The sequence below is a fragment of the Dendrobium catenatum genome, unplaced genomic scaffold (assembly GCF_001605985.2).
Source record: "Dendrobium catenatum unplaced genomic scaffold, ASM160598v2 fragScaff_scaffold_91, whole genome shotgun sequence".
Lineage (NCBI taxonomy): Eukaryota > Viridiplantae > Streptophyta > Magnoliopsida > Asparagales > Orchidaceae > Dendrobium > Dendrobium catenatum.
The window spans coordinates 10,722-32,183 of record NW_021318553.1 but is presented as its reverse complement, the minus strand read 5'-3'; the positions used below and the strand labels follow the sequence as shown (position 1 = coordinate 32,183).

At 35.8% G+C, this 21,462-nt stretch overlaps 1 protein-coding gene and 1 long non-coding RNA gene across 2 annotated transcripts in view; both read left to right on the top strand.

The window, feature by feature from the left end:
- Positions 1-21,462, top strand: part of LOC110096043 (beta-1,3-galactosyltransferase 7) — a 36,716-nt gene that overhangs the window by 7,967 nt on the left and 7,287 nt on the right. The window lies entirely within an intron of this gene.
- Positions 59-9,769, top strand: LOC114580171. The gene is made up of 2 exons (XR_003701485.1): positions 59-168; positions 9,178-9,769. It is a non-coding gene; the product is annotated as an uncharacterized LOC114580171 (long non-coding RNA).

Here is a 21,462-nt window from a genome sequence, read left to right as displayed (position 1 = left end):
ATGTATGTAAATTTCCCTATTATTTATGCTTCTAATATGTTTTCTTCATTTTATATAGACCTATATTACACAAATATGCAAATGAGGACGTATCTCTTGGTTCTTGGTTTATTGGGCTGGAAGTTGAGCATATAGATGACAGGAACATGTGCTGTGGAACTCCACCAGGTGCAATTTCGTTTCCTTTGATTTGTAATATGTTGTCCTTAGCAAGTACCTTTTATAGTTTTTGTCGGAAACCTTTCATGATCTTCTTGAAAATTTGAGTTGTCCAACCATATGATGTGTTTTTCAATTACATGGATTTGAGACTATGGGTTGTGCTACTGTAATTATTATGTAGTTATTGCTCTTTCAGTTTTAAATTTGTTATATTTCCTATTAAAATTTTTCTTAAAATTCTATAAATTTTTGAAATAAAATATTCAACAAATTATCTAATTCTTGTCATATAATCAGAGCTCTAAGCTATTCTTTTTTCCTTAGGATGACTTGTGGTTTCATTCCTTTCCCAAATGTTCACCCTTTTATTTTTTGTCTTGTTGAAGCCTGCATTCTCTTTCCCTTTTCCTTATTTTTTTTTTTTTCTGGTTTTCTTTGATTATAATCATAATTTTCCTCTGTATCTGTGATAAAAACACTACCCACATTCCCTTGGCCTTAGGTTCTCTTGGGATTGAGGGATAGAATCCAAATTCAATGGGAGAACTTCAAAACATCCATTCAACATATCGATTGAATAAAGAACAATCTAAAATTGTTGCAATTGATTAGTCTGTTCTTCAAGGGAAGAGAAAATCTTGATCATTTATTTGACACCAAACCTGAGCAAGGAGATCCCACATTTATATTTGGGACAAACATGACTCTACGGTGATGATTTGTTTATGAAACTCTATGGTTCTTGAGATAAGTGATACATGCATATTCCTCTGTTCAACATAGGAAATATGGGATATGATGAATCAAATATATTTTAGAGTTTGTGAAACTACACAAATCTATGAAGTTAAGAATAAGATCTCATCCACAAAGCAAGGAGAATGATCCATAAAAAAAATATTCCAACCTATTGCAAAATATATAGTAAAAGATTTATCAATATTAATGCATTCAAATGGAACGCAATAAACATGCAAGTTTTGTTGAAAAAGGTTGCATATATATAATCCTTGCTGAAGTACACGTTGAATTTGATTTTGTAAGAGTACAAATTCTTGGAAAAGATGATTTATCCTTAATAAATGAAATCTTTTCCATTATCTAAACTGAAGAACGTGATTCATGATTACCAACAATCCTACTGAAGGCTAGACTTTAGTTTCAAAGGCTGCCAACATAAAGAACTCTAGCTCAACAACCTCTGATGTTGTGGACCACAAGCAATCTACTCCAACAAAGATGACCAATAGAGATACTCTATGGTGCACATGCATTGTAAAAAGGCTTAACAAAGAATGAAAAGATTTTGAAAACTTATTGCCAAACCATAATATCTAAATTGGACAGCACAAGGAAGACAAGCCAAGGAGCAAAGATATGCATATATGCAAATGTATCACATAAGGGAGAAGTTAACACCCATAAATCACCCATTGAGTTTCACAAAGCTGAAATACTTATTCGTATCATTGGAAAAAATATCTATAATAGATATTTGTATTCTAGTATTCTTAGGTATTATTTCCTCTTCTTATGTCTTTGAAGTTTCAAAGATACTCATTTTCTCTTGGATCATTGATTCAAGAGTTACAAACCATATACATAACTCCCCACATTAATTTATTTCATACATTTTTTATCCTAGCAACAAGAAAATAATTATTTCCAATGGATCATTAATGATTATTGTTGGTGAAGAAAAAAATCTTATAAATATATCTCTTACACTTCAAAATATTCTCATATATTTAAATTGTTAATCAAATTATTATCAATCCAAAATCTAACAAATGAATCTAAGTGCAGTGTTATGTTTTATCCTTCATATTGTGTCTTCAAGAACAAGGCTCAAGGATAATTTGACTTGCTAAGAAAGGAATGGCCTCTACAATCTTGAGGACTTTGTTGATAAAATAAATTTTCATAATAAATTCAATATTATATCTTATTTTAGAAATCTAAATCCAGAAATCCAATAAAAAAAGATTTGGCCCCAACACCCACATTTTGTTCACTAATGACTTATTGTTCTCAAGTATGTTTTTCCTCTATTATTAAAAAATATGAATATTAAAAATTTTCATTGTGAAGTTTGTGAATTAGCTAAACACAAATGATATAGCCCTACTTTTTCAAAGGAGTATTCCAAAATAATATTGGAGGAAAATTATTTTATCAATTGCTCAGATCATAAATAGGTTACCCATAAAGGATTTTGGGTTTCAAAAGTTCTATACTATTTCTAATTGATTTTTTTCTCACTTTAACACCTCAAATAATCTTATTCACAAAATATTTGGGGGGTTTGCCTTTGTTCATCTCAAAAGTTAGGAAAGCTTGATCCATTGGCTGTTAAATGTATTTTTATTGGTTATTCTCTTATACCAAAAGGGTTTAAGTGCTACCACCCCTATGAAAAAGGTGTATATGTCCGTTGATGTCACCTTCAATGAAGAAAACTATTTTATTACTATTTATCTTCAGAAAGACTTTATTGCTACTTACCCTAAGACAGAAAAATCATTTACAAATGATGAAGATATATTTTTTCTGCTTGATTACCCTACCATGATGGCAAGCAACTCTATCCCTACACTAGCTACTCCTACCCAAATCAAGTTCGTACCTATTGTAATTATACTTCAGTTATTTCATTTTAGTCCATGATTTTGTATGTTTCCCATTAAATGCCTTTGAATGATTAAATAAATTCAATTGAGTTGTGTCAGCAGGTACTATTTTTTCATGTTTTATTTAGCTCCATTATATCATAATTAAAAGCAATAAGCTAGTTAGGCACCATTTGACACTTTTTTTTTTTTTTTATATCAAAGTTAAAAGCTATATGCTAGTTATGTACCATTTGGTTATACTCTTCCAATTACTACTAATGCTCGTTAATCATCAACGTTCCATCATATATATATTCCTAATAACTTCAGTAGATAATGATACATTTTCACAATCTTCATGATACTCATCATCCGATGTTTCATGAGCAACAAATATTATTTTACAATATTTCAATCTTTTTCTATTCTTCTCAATTGATCGCATTGGCCTGAAAAATATCTCCATGATTGATCTTCTAAACATGAAATCAATTGACTCTTTGATAATGATGAGATTTTTGTCAAATGTGTCCTCCATTTTCATTCTCAACTTATTTGTAAAAATTTTAATCTTGATTCCCTTTTGATTAACATAATCTTGAATTGCTTTATATATGGATGGATGCCTCCAAAATTTTGATATTTATCTAAATCCCAGTCAGTATGCCATCTAATCAAATCTAAATTTTTTACTTCTATGCCTTCTCTTTAAAGCTAAATAAACTTCTAATTTTCAGATGAATCTTATATAATACTTATAACTCCGCTAACTATGTTCTTCTAAACAAAAATTTTCCTTTAAACATCCAGGCTTTGTTTGTTTGAGCGTTTTTTTGCCTTTTCCGTTTTTGGAAACGGAGGAATTTTTTTTTGTGTTGTTTGGTTCGTCAAATCACGTTCCCAATAACTCCTTTTTTTCATTTTTCTATAGTTTTGAGAAAGCTTTTTATATATGCTTCTCCGTTACAAAACTCCATTTTCTAAACTAATGTTTTTTAAAACTGTCTTTTACAAAAGCACTAAAAAAACAAACAAGTGTGCCATTTTGGAGAATCTATCGACAACCACCATTATGGAGTCCGCTCCCCGTTTTGTTTTTGGCAGTCCCAATATGAAATCCATGCTCAAAACTTCCCAGATTGAGTTCGGCACTGGTAAAGGTGTATACAATCCGGTGTTTTGGGCGTTACCTTTATACATCTGGCATATTGGACATCGTTCCACAAATCTAATTACATCTCGCCGGAGGTGAGGCCAGTAGAAACGGCTTTGCATTTGCTCCAGAGTTTTGGCTCTCCCCGTGTGGGCAGCCAAGCCACCACTGTGAAGGTCTTTAATTAAGTGTTCTCGCCAAGATGATTGGGGAATGCAGAGGAGATTGCCTTTAAATAAGTAGTTGTGCCGAAGAGTGTAGTCTTGAACAGCTTGAGTTTTATCCTGTGACAGAGCATTCCAGATATCGGCGAAGTCGGCATCGGAGGCATAAAGCTCCGTGAGGTACTGAAGACCTTGGTGATCAGTTTGCAGTTTAGTGATTAGTGCAGACCGCCTGCTGAGAGCATCGGCGACTCTGTTCTGTGTACCCAGCTTGTGTTTCAAAACAAAGCTAAATCGTTGTAAGAATGTCACCCACCTGGCGTGCATTCGGTTGATATTCTTCTGGCTGTTAATAAACTGTAAGGCACGGTTGTCACTGCTCAAAACAAAATCCTGATGTATCAGATAGTGTTCCCACTGCTTCAAGGCTCGAACTACTGCATATAGTTCTTGTTCATAGGCGGACCACTTCTGTCTGGTCGGACTGAGCTTCTCGCTAAAGAACTCCAGGGGTCTATCCTCCTGTGATAACACTGCAACGACCCCGACGGCTGAGGCATCAATATCGACACTGAAAGGTTTGCTGAAATCGGGGACGGCTAATACGGGAGCAGTGGTCAGCGCCTCCTTGATGTTGTCAAAACTTGTTTGTTGTTCCTGATTCCAACTTAACGTTTTGCCTTTAAGGCAAGCCGTGAGTGGTGCCACCAAAATGCTGAATCCCCTCACAAATCTGCGATAAAAATTCGCTAAGCCAATGAAGCTTCGCACATCCGAGATTGTTTTGGGAGTTGGCCAGCCCGTGATTGCCATAATCTTCTGTGGATCCGTCTGAATGCCATGACCGGAAATGATGAACCCGAGGAAATGCACCGATGCTGTTGCAATCTCGCATTTAGAGAAATTCAAATACAATTGGTTGGCTCGCAGGATGTCAAGAATATCCCGAAGATGGATGAGGTGAGCTTCTAACGACGAGCTATATATAAGGATGTCGTCGAAATAAACGACACAACATTTTCCTAGGACTGGCTTTAAGATTTCATTCATGAGCCTCATGAATGTAGCAGGGGCGTTGCATAGCCCGAACGGCATCACGCGCCATTCATACAGTCCATCCCGAGTTTTAAATGCTGTTTTCCACTCGTCTCCCGGACGGACTCGTATCTGATGGTAGCCGTTTCTCAAATCAAGCTTCGAAAAGACTACAGCCCCAGTGAGCTTATCCAGCATATCCTCGAGTCGTGGCACAGGGAATCTGTACTTCACGGTGATCTTATTAATTGCCCGGCTGTCGACGCACATCCGCCAACTTCCGTCCTTCTTCGGTACAAGCAAGGCAGGGATTGCACAAGGACTCAAGCTCGGTTGTATCAAATTCTTTTGTAACAACTCTACGATACCTTGAAGCACCTCATGTTCCTGCGGGCTCATCCTGTAGTGCGGTAAATTCGGGAGTGTGGCTCCAGGCTGCAATTCAATCTGATGTTGCAAGCTGCGGAGAGGGGGTAAGGTGTTTGGCAATTCTTCCGGCCAGACGTCTCCATACAACTGTAATAAATTTTGCACCTCAATTGGTAGTGATCGGAGTTTATCCCCATAGTTCTTCACTGACACAATTAAGGCCAGCATATTGGCTTCCTCCTTCCAGGATTCGACAATGTTCGGTCCAGATACCATGTACATTGCGGTTTGACCCAGCAGCTTCTGAGTATTATCCGCAGGGGCGTGCGGTAGCAGTCGTATTTTTCGATCTTTCCATTCGAATGCATAGGTATTTAAACGTCCGTCGTATACCGCTCCAGCATCGAATTGCCAAGGTCTTCCGAGTATTATGTGACATACATCCATTTCTAAAACATCACACAGCACTTCACACATATAATTCTTCCCAATTGTAAATGTCACCCGGCACATCTCCGAGACGAGAATTTCCACTCCTTTTTTCACCCAACTGATCTTGTATGGCTGCGGATTCTTCGTTGTCTTCAGTTGAAGCTTTTGCACCACTGAACGGGCGATTATATTCTCAGTGCACCCGCTGTCGATGAGCATGTCACATACCTTGCCATTAATTGTACAACGCGTCCGGAAGATGGCGTGTCGCTGGGTATTAGTGGTTTGTCGTGGAGCCAACAGCAACTTCTCCAGTATGCATACCAACTGTTCCCCGTCATCCGCTTGAAGGTCTTCAAAATCTTGTTCGTTTACATTCTCCCCACAGTACTGATCCTCCTCTTGTTCTCCCTCAACCAAATGCAATTGTTGTCGCGTAGGACAGTCATTAGATTTGTGCCCCGGCTGGAAACACCGGTAACATTTGAATGTAGTCGGTTTAGCATACGGATTAGCATCCTTAACGGGAGGTTTTGGACGCAGCGGAGATGCAGATTTGGGTTCCGGACCGAGGATGCCCGCACCACCCAGAGGTGGAGCTGCCAATTTGTTACTGCTGCTTCCAATTGGTTTACTAGTTTCTCCGCTTTGCTCAACATTGTGCCGGTTAACTATGCGATTTCTAGGATGTCGGCTGAGCTGCATTTCGGCTTTAAGCGCATAGTTCACTGCCTGTGACAATGTCCAGACCGAGTTAAGTTCTAGCTTATCCTGGATGGCTTCCCGCAGTCCGCCTATATACCTCGCGACGAGCTGGTTTTCCGATTCGTTCAGATTGTTGCGGGCACTCAATCTATAGAAATCTTCAGTATACTCGTTCACTGTCTTCCCCCCTTGCGAACAATGCTGATATTGAACATACAGCATTTGTTCGAAATCAACTGGCAGAAAGTGTCCGCGGAGCAGGCGTTTCATCCGGTACCAGCTGGTGATGCCGCCCTTTCCTTCTCTTCGCCGGGATTGCAACAGCTGCATCCACCAAGCTCCGGCTCCCCCCTTTAAACGACAGGCTACATATTTAACCTGTTTTTCTGGAGCGATTTCCATATAGTCGAAGAATGCCTCAACTGCTCTTTCCCAGTCCAAGTATTCTTCGATGTTAAGACGGCCTTCAAAGAACGGGATATCAAGCTTGATGCGAAACTCACCTTGCTGCTGGTGATGTATTGGCCGTCGACGGGGTTCATAATACATCTGATGCTCTTCATCGTCTGAGTCGGATGCCTCCCGATGTTGAAACTCTGCTTCATTCTCTGAATTGGAATCCATGTGGGAAGCGGCTACCTGTCGCCGATGTCGTAGTTGTTGTGGATTCGTAGCAGGGATCGGCGTCGCGAGACGAGCGCCCATTGGTGGCGGTCTGTTGGTCCTCATCGAACAAAGTTCTGTTCGTATCTCGGTAGAGAATCTGACGAACTCATTGGTGAGTGATTCTATTTGGCGCGCTATGTTTGTCTGAGCATTCAAGAGGGCGTCCAAGCTCCGATCCTCCTCCATAGTAGGTCGCTTGCTACCTTCCGCCATGGCTGCTCACGTGCCGAGCTCTGATACCAATTTGGTGTGGAAACCTGCAAGTAATGAGAGAAACTAAACAGGGAAGAGGAAAATAGTTAGAGGAACAAGAAGTTTTGAGAAGAATAAGCAATCCAGAGAGAGTTAGAAGAGGAAGAGGAGCAAGGGGAGAACTCATTTTTCGGGAATACTATATAAGTAAAAACAGAACTATCGCCTCCAGTGAGGTATTTCCCTATCTATACTAAGAAGAAAGCTGACTAGGAAAAAGTAATGCTGCCAAAAGTCTGTAAAATAACAGAAAGTAAAAAGAACTAGTGGAGGCTGCAGCGGACGTGGCTAGGAATAATGGGACTAGGAATAGTCATCACATCAACAATCTTGAGGAATTTGTTGATAAAATAAATTTTCATAATAAATTCAATATTATCTCTTAAAAATCCTAAATCCAGATATCCAATAAAAAAATGATTTGGCTGCAACACCCACATCTTGTTCACTAATCACTTATTGTTCTCAAGTCTGTTTTTCCTCTATTATTAAAAGATATGAATATTAAAAATTTTCATTGTGAAGTTTGTGAATTAGCCAAATACAAATGATATAGCCCAACTTTTTCAAAAGAGTATTCCAAAATAATATTGGAGGAAAATTATTTTATCAATTGCTCAGATCATAAATAGGTTACCCATAAAGGATTTTGGGTTTCAAAAGTTCTATTCTATTTCTAATTGATTTTTTTCTCACTTTAACACCTCAAATAATCTTATTCACAAAATATTTGGGGGGTTTGCCTTTGTTCATCTCAAAAGTTAGGAAAGCTTGATCCATTGGCTGTTAAATGTATTTTTATTGGTTATTCTCTTATACCAAAAGGGTGTAACCCCTACAAAACAATTGTATATGTCCGTTGATGCCACCTTCAATGAAGAAAACTATTTTATTATTATTTATCTTTAGAAAGCTTTTATTGCTACTTACCCTAAGAAAGAAAAATCATCCACAAATGATGAAGATAGATTTTTTCCGCCTTGATTACCCTACCATGATAGCAAGCAACTCTATCCCAAAATTACAAAAAGGGTGTAATTTTGATATTTCTCTAAATCTCAGGCAGTATGCCATCTAATCAAATCTAAATTTTTTACTTCCATGTATTATCTTTAAAGCTAAATAAACTTCTAATTTTCAGATGAATCTTATATAATACTTATAATTCCGCTAACTGTGTTCTTCTAAACAAAAATTTTCCTTTAAACATCCAATTTATAATCTCTAAAAGATCTCCTTAGCTTCACTCTCAATGCATGATACATCTAATTTGTTTTGAAGAACATTTTTATCTATTTTTATCCTATCTTTATAGTTAAAGCCTATTCCACAAATACTTGAGCTTTAACCATGCTTGTGCTCAGTGTCCTTTTTGCAAAACCTATTGTTCTTAATAATCATCATATCTCAACAGTTTTTTTTTCAATTATTAAATATATTTTATTCATAATAATATTTTTGTATCACCTAACTCTGCTAACATATCCTCTTCATTCTGTTCAATCTTTTTACAGATTCTACTAGAATATCCATGAACCCTTCGCTGCTCTCTTGAAACTATACCCTATATAAATGCCTTGAACCAAATTCTAATTTTTTTTGCTTTTAATTCTTTCTTTATGTCCAGATTGTGAATGGAAAGCCCAAGCAGGAAATGTATGTATTGCATCATTTGACTGGAGTTGCAGTGGAATTTGCAAGTCAGTTGAGAGGATAAAGGATGTCCACAAACGTTGTGGGGAAGGAGATGGATCTGTATGGAATTCTCTCTTCTAAGTTCAATCCAGGCTTTCAGTTCCTGGCAGTTCCCAGTCACATGTTCATTATCTTCACAACAGCATACTATGCAATTGTAACAAACATTCAGACTGAAGAAAGTTTACTTTCTCAGTGTCAAAAATAAGATAGCGACACACAGTTGATGCTTAATACATGCATTGCTGTTGATTTCTTAGATGGTGGTGCAGTGTTGGAGAATCATGATATTTTGAGCCATTAAAATGGCTAACAAGGAGCTTCTTTTATTCATGTTCAGAGTTCAGTTTTTACATCATGAAATCAATAGTTTTATAATAGGTTTCATTTACTCTTTCATGTAGGCAAGGATATGCCGTTAAAGTGTAGCTTTTGAGCTCCATTTCTGCCATATTATGTACTTGAAGATGTATGATTGAGTTAATTCTGTTATACTTCTAAAGATTGAAATTTTTTGTTGTTGATATCATTGCATTGCTAGGTTGTCAGCTACTATTGTAATCTTCTCATAAAACTATTCGATTGTTGAGAATTTTTTTAAGTATGGATTGTGAAAAATTATATCAGGACCTTCTGAAGCCAAAATGCATTAGTTTAATCTGTAATAAAAAAATTTAACGATATTTTGTAAGAAGAAATTACACGTAGCATTGTATTCATCTTTTGGTTTCAAAAAAAAAAAAAAAAGGTTACATTGTTTCTGTGGAGACTGGAGTTGTTCAGAATTAACAGCCAAGTTGATTATTTCTTACAGTCTTTAAATTTCTGCTGCAAATGTGTGACAGTTCTGCATGCGTGGGGTGATGTCATGAACAATAGCAACATTAATGGGCTGTTTGGGCGCAAAATTTAAGCCGGATTTAACCTAAATCCTACCAAACAGCAGAGAAATGACAACCTACAGAATCCTAAATTCCGTTCCTTCTCCGTTCTGCCTTAAATCCTGGATTTAGTAAATCGGATAGTTTGGCGAATTAATGGGATTTAGCCGAAGAAGAACGCGAAAGGAATGAAGATCGTTACCTTCGTGGCGAGCTCCCATGGGGGCTTTGGATCCGACAGGAACAACGTCGTTGAAGGAGGAGAAGAGGCTTCCTTCAGCGACTCTTTCACTACTCTACTTAACGCGAATCAGGCGCAGTCGAAGCAGCGTCGAAGAAATGGAGAAGAGGAAAAGCAAACCCTAGACACGCCTAAGGCTACAGGAAGAGCATAGACAAAAGCAGAGGAGAAATTATATAAATAGAAAGGCAACGGGGAAGAAGATTATCGTCCACTCCGTTTTGCACCTAACAGCTTTTCTCATTTTTCTTATTTATATTTTTTCTCTTTATAGATTACAGTAATAATAAATCATGTGGGAAAGAGAATCGGCAATTAGATAATAAGAAAATTTAATTGATATGATTGATGTTCAGATATACATTCAGATATTAGAGATCTAATAAATATTTTTTAATGTTTCTGTAGCTTAAAATTTTATTAATTAGTAAGTAGTAATGATATTAATATATTATAAGTAACGGCTTAATTAATCTAATAATGATAAATAACTTTTAAATTAGAATTAATAATATATAATTATGTAAATTATATATAAATAAAGTAAATTTTAATAATTGATATTACAGAACTTAGAGAGAAGCTCTAATATTTACTGTTTCATCTCTTGATTTCCTAGTTATAGGTAATGGTAGGTTGAACTCTACAAGAAAGTTATATTTGAGTACATAAATAGAGTTGTGTAGCAATGCTTAATCATGTTTGTTATAAAAGAAACAAGTCTAGCAAATTTTTAGTTATCTAATAAAAGAAATAACTATTAATAAGCACAAGTGTCTCTTTTCGTAAATGTGATTATAAAGTTGGAAGTTACAAAATAACGTCATATCATAAAATGTTTATGAAAAATAATGCAATTTGAAAAACAAAATAGTGAGAGAGCTCTTCCAAAGAGACCCTAAATCAATCTTGCACCTTGCATACTTTGAAGGACGAGAGAATACTTGTGCTAGCTGTCTGTCTAGAAGCCTATCTTCGCTCAATTTGGCTCACTGGAAAGCTTGGAAAATGGGCTATATAGCTACAGTATTGCTCGCAGCTCCTTTTAGGCTATATAGAATCACCTTGGATCTATTAGTGGATTGGAACCGGGCTTTAAGTGTGATCCATATAACAGCTGTGGAGTCAAGGTTAACGATGTATGGTAGCATCGACGAGGAGATGGTGGAGCATATTGCTGCAGCCAAATTTTGATCGGTTAGAAGCCATTGAGTGTAGAGTGAGTTGGAAATGGAGAAGTCGTTTGGTTGTTGAACAAGCCGCGCTGTCGGAGGGAATATTGGGTCAAGAAATTTAGCAAGTCCATTAGCATGAAATTTTTTGGTAATCTGAGATCTCCAAATAGAATAGTTGTATGTGGCGAGTTGAGTGGGAACGAACGATGTTCTTGAGATTTGAAACGATGAACTTCAAGGTCGACGGAATGAATGGTTCTTCTAGGGCCGCCAGATCCATGTGCTCTCCTAACTTAGAAGTGACCGAGTTTACCATTGAGCATAGATCCTTTAGACCTGCTCTCTGATATCATGTAGAAGAAGGAGATCTTGTACTTTTTCTTGATAACGGTACAGCCAAGAAGATGATAAGAGGAAGAATAGAGAACAAGACTAAAACATTAGAGATGAAAGGCTTGTCTCATTACAGAGGAGATAAAGATCGAGTATATGAAGAGAATGGACATGAGAACCAATTAACTAATGCCACCTCATTACATATGTACATAAAATAGCTACTAAAATAATAAGACGTGTCATTTGTCTTTATGTACTAATAGTCATCAATACTGTATACCCTTCATGATTTGATGTGTATTGATTATAATTATTGCAGGGCTTATGCTTCCTTTGAAATAATTTTTTTATTTTTTAAAATAATTTTATGGTATAATTTTTTTTTTAGAAATAATGAAAAAATTGTGGCCAAAAAACATTGCACACTCGATGAATTATTCTGTAATAAGAAGTCAGAGCCCAAATAATTAAGCAATACGTCCAGCTAAAAAAGGGATATATATACAACAACAAAAAATAGGTCAATCCATAAGAATAGATTGAAGAAGCTAACAATCAGAATGTGCAATCAGCAGCAATGAACAACAACTCAAACAAGCAAAACACTCCAAAAACAGCAAGCTAAGAAAGGAAGACAGAAAGGAAAGGAACCTATGGCCTATGGGCTTGGCTTTTCTATGATGGCTCATTGGAGAAATCATTATGTGCAGAGTCCGGACGCATCTGAACTCCAATAAAATCGAGCCACGTGGCTTGCATACAGGGTGTGTATTATACACAATGGGTATAAGTTGTATACATATTGTGTACAAATCGCGTGTGACTTGATTTTATTGGAGTCGTCCATATATACTCGAGCTACGTCCGAACTCCACACGTATTGAGCTTCTAAAGAACCTTGGTTGTTGAAAATATCAAGCTACTCGAACTAATAAAATATCGTCAGCTTGTTCCTCGCTTGGAGCTCGATCTGGAGGATTGGCTGGTTCGGGTATGGTTCTTGGTGAGAAGGTAGAGGCGTTTATAGGAATCGATGGGCATTTCTTTGTCTTCTCATTCTATACAAATATATATTAGAATATCATTGAACAAATTAATTATTATAATTGTATTTGAAGAAGATCTTGAACCTTCTGTTGCTTTCTTGAGCGCCTGGATAGTTAGAATCGAGAAGGGAAGAAGACAGAGAGGTAATAGAGAAAGAGGAAACAGAGCATGATGAAAGTAAGAAATGAATATTATTTCCCTTTACTTCAGAGTACAGAACTATTGAATATATAGACTTTAAGTCTATGGTAAAGAAGTAAATATACAATATTCTGCTTAAAGAAAGTACAATACGGAAAGTATAATAACTAATTTCATATTAATACATTTACTCATTTTGGTTCTCTAATAGTATTGATTCTAATTATACAAAAATATACTGAAAAATAATTATTTATCAGCTGAAACATTCTTCCAATATTAATGTTCTAATACTATTGGTAGTTAGAGAACCATGAACTAACAAATCTTCTATATTCTTCTTTGATTAAATAAAAAAGAGTGCCTTTTTCCATATATAGTTTACATGATCTTGATAGAGATTTCATTTGAACTTAGAAATTAATTAAGCAATCACAGAACATCAAAACTTCTGCACAGTGAAAATAACAAAATAAAGATTAGACAGAATTTTTAGATCTTTCTTCTCTGTTTTGTATAAGTATTTTCCCAAGAAAAAATAATTATATCTACAACTCTAGCTATCTTTTAAAATATAAGATGAATATACAAGAAAATGCTAATAAATTTTATGTCAGGATATTTTCATCCAAGCTTTGTTTGTGAAGATAGAGAAGGCAAACAACTGCAGTATCCAAATAAATTACTGATAGAAATATTTATGAAATGATAATCCAACGGTCATATTGTGTTTCATCAGACAACCTGCTAGAGAAAGAAAGAGAAAAAATCCCATAAATCAGTATATATCATATTGTTTCCAGCTTGCATAAATATAGAAGGAAAAAAAAATATTAGTAACAAAATTTGAATATTTCTTCTTGGTTGTACGCCTATATATATTTGCTGATAGATCTGAAAATAGTGATAAAATTGGATTTTTTTATTTTTTATTTTGCATGGGATGCGTGAACATCTAAACATAACATGAAGATCATTGTGAGTAGAGAAAGAAAGAAAAAACACTACAAGTACCAGTCCTCTTCTTCGATCACAAATGCGCCATGATCTAGAAAGCGAGGCGCAAGGAATGAAGCCTGGTCCGAGATCTTTTCTCCATGATCAATCTGGTTAAAAAACTCAATTAGGGTTTACTAGAAACCCTAATACATAACTGTTAATTTTTGACTGATTTGGAGCATGATCTTGGATCAAGCTTCATTCCAACCACCCACTTTCCTTTTGCTCTCCTCTACTCCCTCGATCTATCATTCTCCTTCCTCTCTTCTTCTAATCTCTCTCTAATGATTCTTCAATCACACTTAAGCATAGAGGCTATATGAAAATATTTTTGAAGGGATGGGATCATGCGAATAGGCCCATGGTAATATTCTAAGCACATGATGGGCAAGTCATGAGTATGATAAAATATTGGCAAAAGAGATGGGTTTTGGCGAAAGAACTTGTCTTCTTCTAAGATAGCTCTTTATGGGAGTGAGTGATGAGCTTTTTCACGTTATCTATCAGAAAAAGAGAACCTAAAAATAATAAGAGGGAAGAAATGGAGAGCATGGGAAGGATACCTTTGTTTGATTAAAATAAGAAAAAGTTTAGGTGGAGAAGTACTGATCAACGAGGAAGGGAATAGTACTATCTCTTTGGCTTGTAAGAGATGAAAGAAAGCAATTAAAGTAAAGGAAAATTGCATAAAGTGAGAAAACATAGAGAAATTTTATAAAGATTCACCGGCCAAAATGATTTGATTATGAATTACATGACTATGGAATGTGATTTCTTTGATGAAAGTACAATTATTAAAACATTTTGGTTTTCAAATTAATGGATTTGGTTATAATTTTTGTTGAATTTTAAGCAATCCATATTGAATTTAAGGTTTTATATGGTCTTACTTTTCTAATGTTATACTTTGACAAAAGGAGTTTTAATTAATTACATTAGAACTTTGCTTAAAAATATTATTTTGTGCATTTGCTTTATCTAAATTACATGGCATTTGAGCTAAATTATGGAGCAAGTAATATTTTTTACGGGACAATGATAATTTTAATTAGTTCGTAAAATATAATAAATTGCAGTGCAACTATCATAACAAAGATTTAGGCTTTGTTTGAGATGACTTTCTTGCTAGTTGCTACTTCTTAAAGCATCTTTTTAGTACAAATATTTTAATTTTTGTACTAAAAAACTGGTTTAAAAAGCTACAAAAAAGCCATTCCAAACAAAGCCTTAGTTGAAACAATTTAATGATGTTTTATAGGAAATAAAATAGTACGTCATTTTTAAAGTAATTAAAAAAATCTATTAGAGTCTATGATGATTTTATTTTGTTAAATTCAATAAAATACAACAATATATATATATATATATATCCTAAATTTTATTTTGGCCAAGGGTTATATAGACAAAAAAAATATTTCATTTTGTGCCTAACCAAGTTGGTGCATCTCTCTCCCGAAGTCATATTTGTTAAATATATCCTTAAACTTCAAACTGGATGAATTACACTTTGGATTGAGCTTATAATGAAATTCAATAATTACATTAGATTAGAACCATGCTTATAGTTTATCAAGTATTTACAAATTTATTAGTGTGAGAATAATAAATCATAAAAAATATTTTATTAAATTATTAAGCTTGGCTTAGAGGTACTCATTTTCAACAATACTTGATATTTACTAAAACCAAAACCAACTAAATCCTTAATTTTGAGTCAAGAAAAAAAAAAAAAAAACCTTTCGCAACACTTAAAATAGGCTTTAATGGCGGTTATATTCCCTTGTAAAATATTTTCAACAGTTTCAAAACTGTTACATGTTCGCTATAATTGGTTTCCGCAGCAAATTCATTTCACAACGGTTGTAGAATGACCGGTACGGTAGGTTTTATTTTTGTGGCGGGTATAACCACCATAGAATCCCTAAAATTGTGGTGGTTATAGTCACCACTAAGGCTCCAAACTTTTTATTTAAATGTTTTACAAACAAACAATGATAGATACATTATTCATATCAGAAAACACAATATCCAGTGTTTAACCTCATGATCTGATTCATTTATCATGATGCTATGCATGCATGAAGATTAAATCTAATTAATCAAATGGAATCACTAGCATAGATATTCCTTGCATACTTTTTAGTACATAAATCATATTTAAAAAACAGCAATGAACCACTTCTCCTCTCTCAATTAACTCATCTTCTTCAACCTCACACTTTCTCATTTCATACCTCTCTACTCCTTCACTCTTTCTGAATAGACAACCAAGAACAAATCAAGACCAACAAAATAATCAAAATTACCCTTTTGTATTTCCTTGTAAAAAGGATTTTGCGCTTGAGAAAACCATTGAATCTCTAAATGAACTAATATCACTACTTAAATTGGTATAATCATCTACTCTTTGATCTATAAATTAGGAGTGGATTAATTTCGAGCAGACTTACAAGAATATATCAGAGCCGAGCTAGGGTAAGGGATGACCTCCACGAGCTCATATGTGACGATTGTGACATATTAACTTAGCAACGGGATAAACATTGAACTTGTGGATGCTCATTGAACTAGACTTGGAGTCAGAGTAATAATTTTTGAAATAATGGGAAATAAAAAAATCATTGTAATACTATTGAATATAAAACTTAATTATTACATCTTGGCAACAACACTTCTATGAGAGTGTGTGATGTCAGAGCATCAAAAAAAAAAAGAAATAATTTTCCTTCTAGATGTATTGCTGTATGAGTAGTTGTTAATAGCCTTTTATGTTACATATTTCTTTTGTATAAATAATTTCGAATACAAAGAAATAAAGCAGCTTGAGTTTTGTTGTCTTAAAGGACTAGTTCTTCTTGTTTTGCCCTCTCTATTTCTGTATCCTATTTCCATCAAAGGTGGTGAATAGAGTCAGAACAATTTGGAAGCAGGTCTCCATAGACCTAGGGAGGCATTTGATGCTACCTCAAAGAACCTGGCCATTTTAGCTCTGCGGTGGTTGTCGACCTCATTTGGCATCAGTGCATGGGCAAAATGCCTCCCCGCAAGAATCCCCAATGACTTGTCCATGAAGTATTATTTAAAGAATTGCGATGAGAGATTCAACAACTGCAACAATAACTGGCAAGAAGAGGATCCGGGGAACCAACAAATCATCAAGAAGAGGAAGAATATGTTAACCTGTTTCATTAAGAACTATCCAATGATGAAGAAATTCAGAGGTAAGGGCTAGTTCGGGGACGACCAACATCAAGGGATGATGGAAGAATCAAAATCGATCGTCCATAATTTGATTAAAAGCTAGATCCGGATGAGTTATTGAACTGGTTGCATGCCGTGGAATATGTTCTTGACTTTAAAGAAGTCGCTCCATATTGGATTATCAAATTGGTGCAATCAAACTGACAAAAAACGTGTCTTTATGGTGGGAAAATCTGAAGCGCACTTGAATTCGAGAAGGCCGTAGCAAGATTACGAGCTGGGACAAAATGAAGAAAGAGATGCAATACAAATATTTAATCGATCAATATCAACAATATCTATTCTTGAAATTACATCGGTTACAACATAATCAACACACGATCGAAGAATATGTGGCTAAATTTGAATAGTTGCCACTCAAATGCGATCTAAATGAGCTAGCTAAAATTACATTCACAAGATTTTTAGATGGCCTTCAACACTCAATCGCTCAGGTAGTATAATTGAAGCCATATTGGACCATGTAGGATGTTATTAATTTGGCATTAATGAAGGTTGAATGATAATAAAAGAATCAAAGAACCACACTATACAAGATTTGTGAGGGTAGTGCCGAGAGAAGTCATCAGGCAATTAAGCTTGCTATGAGCAGGGCCTCCACTTCTATCGAACCAATTCCTGCCATTAAGTGTACCACTCAGGACAACCCGTCCACAAGAATTGCCACCTATAAATGGTTTAGCTGTTAGGGGTTTAGACATATTGCATCAAACCGTTCGACCCTACAAGTTATCACCATGCCGGAAGAAGAAGAACCGAAAATGTAGACCTTACGGAGCTAGAAATTTATAACCAATAAATTAATGTTCCTACCACTACAACATTCATCTCAAAAGATGGCAATCCTTTATTGGTCGTTAATTAGGAGGTTGCTTAATACTTTGATGGAGGAAATATAGCAAAGGCACAACCTATTCAGGACCAGATGGACTATATAGGATCATGTATGCCAATTGTGGAAGCTGTGAAAACATAGCCTCATGTACCTTGGTGGAGAAGCTAAAATTTCCAACACAGACCCACCCCAAACAGTACAAGTTGTCTTGGATCCAAAAGGACAACGAGGTAGAAGTCTCTAAGAGATGCCTTGTTCACTTCTCAATTGGCCAATTCAAAGACTAAGTGTGGTGTGATGTTGTGCCCATGGATGCCTGTCACTTATTGTTGGAAAGACCTTGGCAATATGATAAAAAAAACATACATGATGGGGTAAGTAATACATACACCCTGATTTATTCATATGAAATCTTGGTGCTTGTTTTGTTAGCCACCGAGTCCCACGGAGTAAGTTATGATCTGTTGATGTTAAGTTGAGTCGAATGTCAACAAGCCATATCTGAATCTAGTGGCTATTTCCTTGTACTCCTCAAAGAAGGAGGGGAAATTGTTAGAACTCACCCACCCGAAATCTAGCATATGTTGCGGGAATTTCAGGCCATTTGGGTGGATGAACTTGTCATGCCCCGAGATCTAACTTGGAAAGAATGTCAATTAACCAGCCATTTACCAGAGTTATCTACAATTCTCCAATTAATCACCGTATAAACAAAAGTCTATAAATTAAAAAAATCAATAACAAGTCAATTCATATCTCAAAAGTTCATGTACAATACTCAGGAACTACACTACAATCACAAGTACAGAAATCTATCCTGTCATGAATACAAAAGAATCACTATCAATCAAAAGACAAAAACCTGTAGATCCGGGGCAATTCCTATCTTCTGCTCCCTTGCCCTGACCTGAAAAAATATCAACCACATATAATGAGCTTTACATAAGCCAGCAAGCGTCACTAATACTATAATGAAATCATAAGCACGACGACGCTATCATATGCATGTCGCATCAATGATCTATATCAGTCAATGGTCAATGAGTCTATGAATCGAAATCATAGTTAATGAAAATCAAGTCTATCAATGCAGCAGCGGGCAAATCGATAAACCAAACTCAATTAATAACACGTCAATCTCGAAGAAATCGTACACAGAGAAGATCAATCATCTCAAAATAAGTCTTGTCGAATCAATCAATCAAATCAAAACAAATCTATGCTATCTAGTCAATAAATAATCGGAAATGCACACGATAATCTCAATCTATCCTATCAATAAATCAAATAGCAAGTCAATACAATGCAGAATCAATAGTATCAATGAGTCTATAAGCAAATATCAAAAAATCTATAATATCCATATCATTCAATAATTAATAGTATCATGTCAATGATCAATCAATAAAAATCGATGAAATCGTACAATACAGTAAATCCGATCAAATCAATAAAGTAGAAATCGATAAAACAATAAATTCGTATGTATTACGTAAACATGCATTAATACAATAATACTGAACAAGTCAATCAACTGGCTATGTTTGCTGTTGTAGAATCCATATTGCTGTTGTAGATTCATACGTTGTTTCATAAAAAGAGTCATCACTCTATCTGCCCGTCGGCCACGTCGGCGCCGTCGGTCGCGTACGGCATATCTATAAGAACTCTTTATGACCTCATCATATATCCATAATCATGTTTAAAGAAAGCCGTGGCACCATCCTGTAGGTCAATTCAATCTCAACCAACGTTCAAACAAGGTTCACTTGTATTCCAATATCATAATCATTCAAATGTCATATAAGCAATCATATCAATATTCACCATTCATATCTATTCAATCTATCAATTCAGAAAAATCAAAAATCCTACGAAATTCGGCAGAGTAGGCAGTCTACGATTTACAACAAAAAAATGCAAAAGACATAATTTCCAAATTCACACAGACATTTCACAATCAATATAAGGCTATTGTTCTACTGAATCCATATCAAATAACATCTATATTTTTCTATTCAATTAAAATCGCGTACGAACCAATCCGACCGTTAAAAGTATCGTAGACAAATCTCATATCAAGTGCTACAAATATTCAATATCTATAACTTCTAAAAGTTAGTGACGGTGAACAGTTGTGTCAATATAAAACCGGGTCAAAATTCGACTACGAAAAAGTGCACAACTCGATAAAAATCATCTATCTAAAACAGAACAAAGATAGATCTCGGAGTTCCTTTACCGCGAGATCTTCAATCTTATATCAACAGTGGCGACGGACAAAAGAAAAGCACTCCAGCTGCCTCCGAAATCCAAGATTTCTTCTCTTTTCTTTCTTTTCTCTTCTTTAGATACTTTCGTTTATAAATCGATTTTCTCTCTCCCTCAAACGAGTATTTGGCTTTATAATCATAAGCTGATCGGCCCGGCGATCGCAATCTCTCGCCTGGCGAATAGACAAAAATCAATCGGGCCCGACGATATACCTAGGCTGATAGTTTCAAGTTTTGCTCTCGGGCTTTCGCCAGCACTGATCGTCCAGGATGAACCCCAAAATCGGCCTGGACGATCTAGTCCGAAATCATTCCAGAAAACCTCCAAAAATCAGGCCCGTTTCAATTAGCACTGATTGGCCTGGGACTATTCAATATCATCCGGCGAATTCCTGGGAGGAAATACCAAATTCAGAGAGAACAGTAAGAGAACGAGATCTCACAATACTCCACCACTTGAAAAATGTCGTTCCCGACATTTTCTTACAGGTACGAAGCAAAACACACGCGAAACAAATCGATCCAAATCCAAATCAAAATCAAAACTCGTCAAATCCAACGAAAACACACAATGCAATCAATCAAATGTCAAATATGCATGATAAAATGTCAATGCAATCATTAGCTCAAATCATCTTACCAGTAGAACTTTCCGGTCGTTGTTTGTATCCTTATGCTGTAAATTTGTAGACTGTTAGATGGTCGCACCACTGGAGGATAGTGCAGAGGTCGTGGTGAAACTGATCTCCCTCTGATCTCTGACAGCATTTATCAATGCATCCGTTCCTGATTCTCTCTACTGTAAGCCTCGAAGCCAACAGTTTCTACTGTCCTGTACCCGTACCGTGTGCCAGAATTCAGTCCTACTTCACCACATCCTTATTTCTGAGAGGAATAAATATTGCCTGGCTCTGTGCCCTACTGTCCACGTGAAAGCACATGCCCGTCATAGGTGAGAACCGACCTGACATGTCGATCTACCACAATGAATAGCACTCTCCAAACTCCCAGACGATACTACAATGCAG